Here is an 8728-nt window from a genome sequence, read left to right as displayed (position 1 = left end):
TTCCTGAAGATAATTAAAAAACGGTGGCAGCAGTACATCAACAAGGAACTAACAGAAATTCAAGCTGGATTCAGAAGAGGACATGAATGAGGGATATCAATGCTGATGCCAAATAGAACTTGGCTGAACACAGAGAATACCAGAAAGATACTGTGTTTTACTGACTATGCAAAGGACATTGGATCATAACAAATTATGAATAACATTGTGAAGAATGAGAATTAAAGAACATTTAATTGTGCTAATGAGGTACCTATATGTAGACCAAGAGGCAGTCGCTTGAACAGAACAAGGGGATATTGCGTGGTTTAAAGTCAGGAAAGGGGTGTGTCAGGGTTGTATCCTGTCACCATACTTATTCAATCTGTATACTGAGAATAATCTGAGAAGCTGGTCTTTATAAAGAGGAACCTGGCATCAGGATTGGAGGAAGATTTATTAACCATCTGCAATATGTGGAGGACACAACCTTGTTTGCTGAAAGTGAAGAGGACTTAAAGCTTTTACTGACGAAGGTTAAAAACTACAGCCTTCAGTACGGATTATACCTCAACATGAACAAAAATCTTCACAACTAGATCAATGAGCAAAATTACGATAAACGGAGCTAATACTGAAGTTGTCAAGGATTTCACTTTACTTGGATCCACAATCAACGCTCATGGAAGCAGCAGTCAAGAAATCAAATGACGTATTGCACTGGACAGATTTGCTGCAAAAGACCTCTTCGAAGTTTTAAAAAGCAAAGATGTCACTTTGAGGACTAAGTGCACCTGACCCAAGCTATGGTATTTTAAATCGCCTCATATGCATGCAGAAGCTACACAGTGAATAAGGAAGACTGAAGAAGAATTGATGCCTTTGAATTATGGTGTTGGCAAAGAATATTGAATATACCATGGACTGCCAGAAAAACAAATCTGTCTTGAAAGTACAGTAGAATGCTCTTTAGAAGCAACAATGGTGAGACTTCATCTCATGAACTTTGGACGTTTTATCAGGAGGGATCTGTCCCTGGAGAAGGACATCATGCTTGGTAAAGTAGAGAGTCAGAGAAAAAGAGGAAGATGCTCAATGAGATGGATTGACACAGGGCCTGCAACAATGGGCTCAAACACAGCAACAATTGTGAGGATGGCACAGGACTGGGCAGTGTTTCGATTTGTTGTACATAAGGTCACTATGAGTCAGAACCTACTTGACAGCACCTAACAACAACTACAAATTTCTTGAGAGTAGGATTGAAATTGAAGAATTAACTCCCTAGCAGTATTGTTAAACTTCTTATAAAAAATGAGTGAATATTATTTTGTTGCTAAAAATTAAATCATCTTTTTAACAGAATATAATTCCCGTTCCCAAAATATTTACTTCCATATATAAAAACTTAAGACACAGTCAAGTCTGAAATTGTGAACATCTCTTTTTAATACACTGAATTCCAACTTCAGCTCTGGGACACAGCAACAGAATTTCATTGACAGAATCAAAGATTTAGAAAGGAGGGAACATTACGGACTACATAGTCCAAACCCCTTCTGACAATTGAGTAACCTGCCCAAGATCAGAGAGAGGATACTAATCTGGGTACTATCACTAGATACTCATGTTCTTTTATTCCTTAACCAAACAGATATTGCAAACCCACTATGTGTATGGCACTGTTCTAGATGCTAGGATTTCAGTGAACAAAATAGAATAAAATCCCTACCATCACAGAATTTACATTGCAATGGTTTGCATTATTTAGGTCAGTTAATCTGGGTGCTAGATCCTCAAGAGGAGGCTAGATTACCCTGTCAGTGTTTTGTAAATAGAGCCTGGTAAACTGTGATGTTTCAGGAGTTACCTTGGGGTATAGGAGGGTATCGAAGAGGAAAATCTATAGGTAAAGCTCTTGCAGCTCCCTTGAACAAGAGTGACTCCATTTTAGCTGTTTTTTATGTTGGATTCCTACCTAAAATTTGAATTGCAGAATGGGTTCCAGTGCTTGAAAGAAAAGTTGAAATTTAGGACTAAAAAATGGCTTTCATTTTTTTTTTTTTTCTTTAAGTGTATGTCAGAATCAATCACCTGAAGAACATGGCCCACCCTCCATTCGTTCTGACTCAGTATGGCTGGGTCAAAGCCCAGGCATCTACATTTTAACCAGTCCTCAGGGGACTCTGTTGAGGTTAGTAAAAAGTTTACACTTTGGAAAACGCCAGGATGGCTAGGGATGAGTTAGCATATAACTCACTAACAAGCACAGCAAATATTATCAAGCAAGGACTTCATTTCCAGAAACAAACTAATTCAATTCATATTAAGAAATTGTGGGGTATTTTTAAAACATTTTAAAACATGAAGAACCATTGCCCCAGTTTGTCTCTACGTAAGCAGAGCTATTTCTATAAAGCTTAGTTGAATGAATAACAGCCTTGTGTGTCAAGCTCTGGACTCAGCTCTAGAGAGGACTCGATTGGATGCAGTAGTAACTATAGAACATGAAAAATAAATTTCAATATGCCAAGAAAAATCAGTGAGATTCCTAGAAATCAGATTTTACCCAAAGAATAGAATATTGCAAATCTAGGGGTAGAATTCACTAATTTTTATGGCTTTATTTTTCCTTGATCATAAAAGTAGTACCATATTTTTATGCAAACAACATGCCTTCTATGTTTGTTTGCCAACAACACAACACCCTCCCCCCGTGAGGTATTTTCATAAGCATGCTATGCTAATTTTTTTTTACAGCAACATGTAAAAAAATTGGCATGGGCGCTTATGGGGATAGGGGAGGGCACAGTTGGGAAACAGATGTAGAAGGTGAGGATGAGCGTTATTTGCATAAAAATAGTTAATTGAAGATAATTTGGAAATTGCATAAAAGTAAAAAATACAAACAACAACAAAAAGTATCACCCTAGTCTCACAAAACAATGACTGCTGCAAACATGTTGCTGTATATTCGTCCTTAATTATGTACATGTATTTAAAAAGAAAATTCAATATATGATCCTTTTTTACCTTTAATTGTTTAAAGTATCAAGTTATAAAATAGTTTTATGAAAATATATAACCCATGGAGAAAATTAGAATAGTGTAATGTTTATAATTTGAGGAAAAGATTAAAGAATAAAACCAAATTATAGTAAACTTATGATATGTGCAATTTTTTATATGTATATTATACTTCAATAAAATATTTTAGTAAAAAACATCAAATTAACATAATATTTTTTAAAGAACTAACTTAGAAGTAAGATTTTTAGAAAGACATTCACACTGGCCTATAGCATCAACTTACAAAAAAATTAGGGATTATTTTATTTTTATATTGTAAAAGGGAGCTTTCATGTCTCTTTATCACCAGAAAAATATGATCCTTTAATAGTTGGCAAGCCTCTTGTGGAAAATTATCAGGGCTACACAATTAGTTAGTGTCAGTGGAAGTCATGAAAGGGAATAGAAAAAGTCGAACACTGGCAACATTGTGCTCACTCCAGAAAATGAAAGAATGCGTCCCTTCATTTCCGACATTATTTTCTTTGACTTTCTAGTTGCATCTGGGATGAAAGGGAACTGTTTATAACACAAAGATTATTTGTGTCGTATTATCAAGTTAATAAACAGCAAGGGCAATGGATTTTCGTTCTTCCCTAACCAATCATTTGAAAGGGAGTACTTAGGAGATAATTACAGGCTGTAAAATGACAGGGATATCTGTTGTTAAATTAGAACTAATCGGGGGAAAAATAAGCATATATGTCATAAACCGCAAATAATCGTCTCTGTGCAATAATGTTTATTATAATTTTATACATAGTATTATAATTAACTACGGAAATCTGAAACACAGTATTCATTAATTCTTGTAGCCCTTCTCTTGTGCCAAAAGAAGATACAATACTCTCTGTGTCAAAGATAAAGAAAGAGATGTTGAGTATGACCAGCACACAAGGCATAGCCAGAAATAGAAACTAGGTATCTTTAATCCTTAATATTCAAGTTTTTATTTGGACTATGCCACTTGTGTACTTTTCAAAGTCTTTCCAGAAATATCTGAAACTGGGAACAAAGAGAGGGATGATATTTAGGATTCTCTTCTGCCTGTGTGCATGTTCCATCTCTATTTTACAAGCAACAACCTGGGATGGAAGCTGTGCTGAGCATAGGAAATACAGTAGGTGTAACTCATGGTCACATAAGTTGTGCCAGTACAGTCACGAGCTGACAACCACACATAGACTGAGGTTGAACCTGGGCAAGGGCCTGAGCATATATTGCTGAAGTTCAGTATTATTAATTGAACTCTTATTGGTCTGATCCCATTCCTGCCGTAGGCTGACCAGAAGGTGGGTTCTTAGTACAAACACTTGAATGACTAAGTTAAACCAATTAGTTTAACTTAGTCATTCAAACGTTTGATTGTCCAATAAAGTTATCAGAAAGTTAAAGAATACTCTCTGGCCATGTTGACTATTCCTTTGCTCTAGATAGCAAAGTCTGAGAAGAGTAAAAAATGAGTAAAGACATCGTTCTAGAACGTAATTGTGGGGTTTTGAATGAAATAATGGACTCAGTTTCTCCCAAATGTGACAACGCAGAGTCCTTTTGTAAGCATTTGGCATACTATTCAATCACTTGCACCTCTGTGGGTAAGGGGACTAAGTGAAGTTGAAGCTGACTTTTTAATGCCTGTTGTTGCCTTGTGCTTGTTAAAGGTCAAGTTTGTGACCTACAGTAGAGAAAACATTTTTTAAGAACATTATACAAGGTTAAAAGGCATCATGCCAAAATTGCCTTTAGGAAAGTTCTATATTGGAACCCAATGTAACATCTTTCAAAACATCCAAAATGGCTAGATTTTTCTCCCCTATTAAAGCATACTGTTTTTTTTTTTTTTTTCTTTCCTGGTTTGAACACTAAACTGATTAGGTGGTTTGTATCTGGGACATATTTAAAAAAAAAAAAAAGGTATCTTTAAAGGCTAGAATCACACGCAGTGTGGAAAAGTGCTGTAGACTAAGGGCAAAGATTTCCATCACCTCATACTCACTCTTGACACACACCCAGGTTGAGTGGAATGGCCAACCAAAGGAGCCTGCAGTATTTAAATTCTTCGTTTATTTAGTCATTGTTTTCATTCTCAAGCTGACATTCACATACTCTTGATTTCTGTCTCTCTGACCCTCCTGCTCCACACCGGCTCCCATTTGTTGTCATTGTTGTTGCTGCCCTTGAGTTGGTCCAGATTCATGCAGATCCCATGCACAGTGGAACAAAATGCTGCCTGGTCCTGCGCCATCCCCCTGATAGGTTGTGGATCTGACAGTTTTGATCCATAGCGTTTTCATTGACTGATATTCAGAAGTAGATTGTCAGGCCTTTCTTTCTAGTGCGTCTTACTCTGGAAGCTCTGCTGAAGCCTGTTCAGCATCATAGCAACATGCAAGCCTCCACTGACAGATGGGTGGTGGCTGCGCATGAGGTATCTTGGCCAGAAATTGAACCTGCCGAGTCTCCAGCATGGAAGGCAAGAATTCTACCATGAAGTACCCATGTCTTCCCCCTTTTATTTAGCAGAGCACAAACAGATGAACTTACTTATGTTAAAATTTCCCTTTATCTGATTTCTTCTGTAGCACTCGAGGCAGACATCATCAATTAGCCTCAACACCATTTTCCCATTACAGAGCCCAGACTTGACCTCAGGGTCCTTCCCAAAACAGCACTCCAGGTGACCACTATCAGTTGACCAGAACTTATGCTCTGACATACCATATGATGATTTTTAACCACTTAGAGGGTTTTACTATTTTTGAACTTCATTTCTCTGTACGATTTAAAAACAAAATAAAAAACATTACATGAGATGCCCTCTAGCCCTTGCTCTGAAATTCTATGATTTTCTGATCCTTTAGACTAGAGCAGGGATCCTCAGATCAAATCCATCCCACCAACTAATTTTGTACGGACATTAACTTTAAGAAAGGACTTTACGTGATTAAATGGTTGGGGAAAAAAATCAAAGAAGAATAATATTTTGTTACATATAATAATTGTGTGACATTAAAAATTTAATGCTGATAAAGTCATGATCATTTGTTTACATACTATCTATGGCAAAGCCAATTAGATGCAACAGAGACCGTATGGCCTGGAAATCTTGAAATACTAACTAATTGACTCTTCATAGAAGAAGTTTAGACTGGAGTATGGTGAGAAAAATTTTGGATTGAATTCCAGGTCAAGAGAACTGATGTCTAAAGCAGAGGTGTAAAGGATTGTGAGGCAAAAGAAAGTAACATGAAATGAATACAGGTCTTTGTCAAAACACATCCAATGATATACTTAAAAATTTTATAATAAAATTTACCTTTTAAATTATTTTTATTATAATATTTTATTATAAAAAAATCTGTGCCCATTTTTTAAAATACATAAGAAGGGACCAGAAACAGTGGTTAAGAGCTCGATTGCTAAAGAAAATGTTGGCGGTTCAAATCCACCAGCTGCTCCTTGGAAACCCTATGGGGTAGTTTTACTCCATCCTATAGGGTCGCTATGAGTCCGAATTGACTCCACGTTGTTTTCTTTTCTTTCTTTTTTTTTTTTTTTTAAATATATAAAGGATCCCTACTGGTGCAGTGGTTAACCACTGGCTGCCAACCAAAAGATCGGGGGCTCAAACCCACCAGACACCCCATAAGAGAAAGATGTGGCAGTTTGCTTTCATAAAGATTACACCCTTGGAAACTTTATGAGGCAGTTCTCCTCTGTCCTATAGGGTCACTAGGAGTCAGAACGGACTTGAGGGCAACAGGTTTATATAAAGAAATTTGACCTAAATGTAAGAGCTCAGCTTTTTGTTACAAAGCTCTTTTACTTAGGTCAAATTCCTTTATATAGTCCCCCATAAATTCCTGATTCCTTTTCAAATATATTTAAAAATTTTGCACTGCTTCTGATAGTAAAATTTTATAATAAAATAAAAATAATTTTATGATAAAATTCACACCTTTTTAAAATGTAAGACCTTTGTGACAGAGGCTACTCTGAAACGTAAATTCAACATGAAATTTACCAGTATTTCATAATCCAGCGCAATGAATGCTCTGCCTTGGGAAGATACGTTCTATTTTTCAGATGGTGCAGTGTTTACTAATTGTAATATTTTTACAGTCACAAAAAGCAAGAACCATAACTTCTTTCATCTTCTATTTCAGAAGCTGAAATAAATCCCTTCTTCCCTCATGGGGATGGTGGAAGGATATATAGTACCTGGGCCGAATGCCTCGAAAAAATGCCCTCAGTCAGAGTATGATTATTGATGAATTATTTACCTTGTAGCATGACAGCCCCCTTTAATTTTTAATCACAAACTTATACAAGCGTTTAGAAGTCTTTGAGTTGAAACAAATGGAGCAAAATTAACTGAGTCTGATTAAATCTTAACAATGTGCAAAATGAAAATTCTTTGTTTAATATTGACTATCAACGTAAGTCAACATTTGATTAGTTGAGAACCTAGTTGCATTTTATAATTTTTTTCGAACAAGGCTTTTTTTTTTTTTTTTGGCCCAAAGGATTTTGGAACTGTTAATGATTCTATGTACGTGGAAAGAAACATAGACCTCATTAGCTGACATATAATTTGCAATTTCTTTAACTCTCGTTAGTATTTGGGTAACATTCAGTTCCTATCACTGAAAAAGAACAACTGGCAGAGAGGAGAAGGGAATAACTGAGCAGCAGAGGAAACACACTGTTTAGTGAGAAGAATATGTTAAAATCACATATTTAGGAGGAACAATGTCCTTTACAGAAAAGTTCATCTAACTCTGCAGGGATGGAAGAAAGATGGCTGAATTAACTGGGTCCACTGTAATATGCCATATAGCATCCTAGAGAAACAATTAAAAAAGAGATTTCTGGAATAATTCTGAGTTAACATGTCCTAGTGATATCAGATTGACCAAGGTTCCAGTCTGGTCTCTAATACTATCGCCTATGTTACTTCAAATCTGATTTGGAGGAAGTACAGTCGGAATGCTCCTTAGAAGCTAGGATGGTGAGACTTCATCTCGCTTACTTTGGACATGTTATCAGGAATTACCAATCCCTGGAAAAGGAAATCACACTTGGTAAAGCAAACGGTCAGCGAAAAAGAGGAAGATCCTCAATGAGATGGACTGACACACTGGCTACTACAATAGGCTCAAATATACCTACTACTGTGAGGATGGCGCAGGACCGGTACCATTTTGTTTTGTTATACATAAGGTTGCTAGGAGTCCAAGCCAACTTGACGATACCTAACAGCAACATTACTTAGTCACACGACTTAACTTGTGAGTTTTAAATTCTGCATTAGTACAATGGGGGAAATTATTCACTTCATAGGTTGCTGGGAAGATAAATTCACATAGTAAGTATATGATAAATGTTTACTTTTTGCCAGTATTTCATAATACAGCTAAGATTATTTCATAATCCAGCTAAAAAAAATTCCCATAGTTCTGTTGTTTTGTTCAGACACTGCAAAAATCTTCAGTTAATTAATCATTAAATTGAAAAAATAAGATTTGCATCTATGTTTTATAGTTAGAGCTACATATTCTTCAATACCATATACCGGACAGAAACATTTTGTATTTCATATTATTTAAATTTTTATTTTAGTATATTCTTCATGTTGCCTGAACTACCCAGATCTATGAAAATAGTTTGTTTTTTTACT

The sequence above is a fragment of the Trichechus manatus genome, unplaced genomic scaffold, assembly GCF_000243295.1.
Source record: "Trichechus manatus latirostris isolate Lorelei unplaced genomic scaffold, TriManLat1.0 scaffold00130, whole genome shotgun sequence".
Taxonomy (NCBI): domain Eukaryota; kingdom Metazoa; phylum Chordata; class Mammalia; order Sirenia; family Trichechidae; genus Trichechus; species Trichechus manatus.
Note: the sequence above shows the minus strand (reverse complement) of the source record.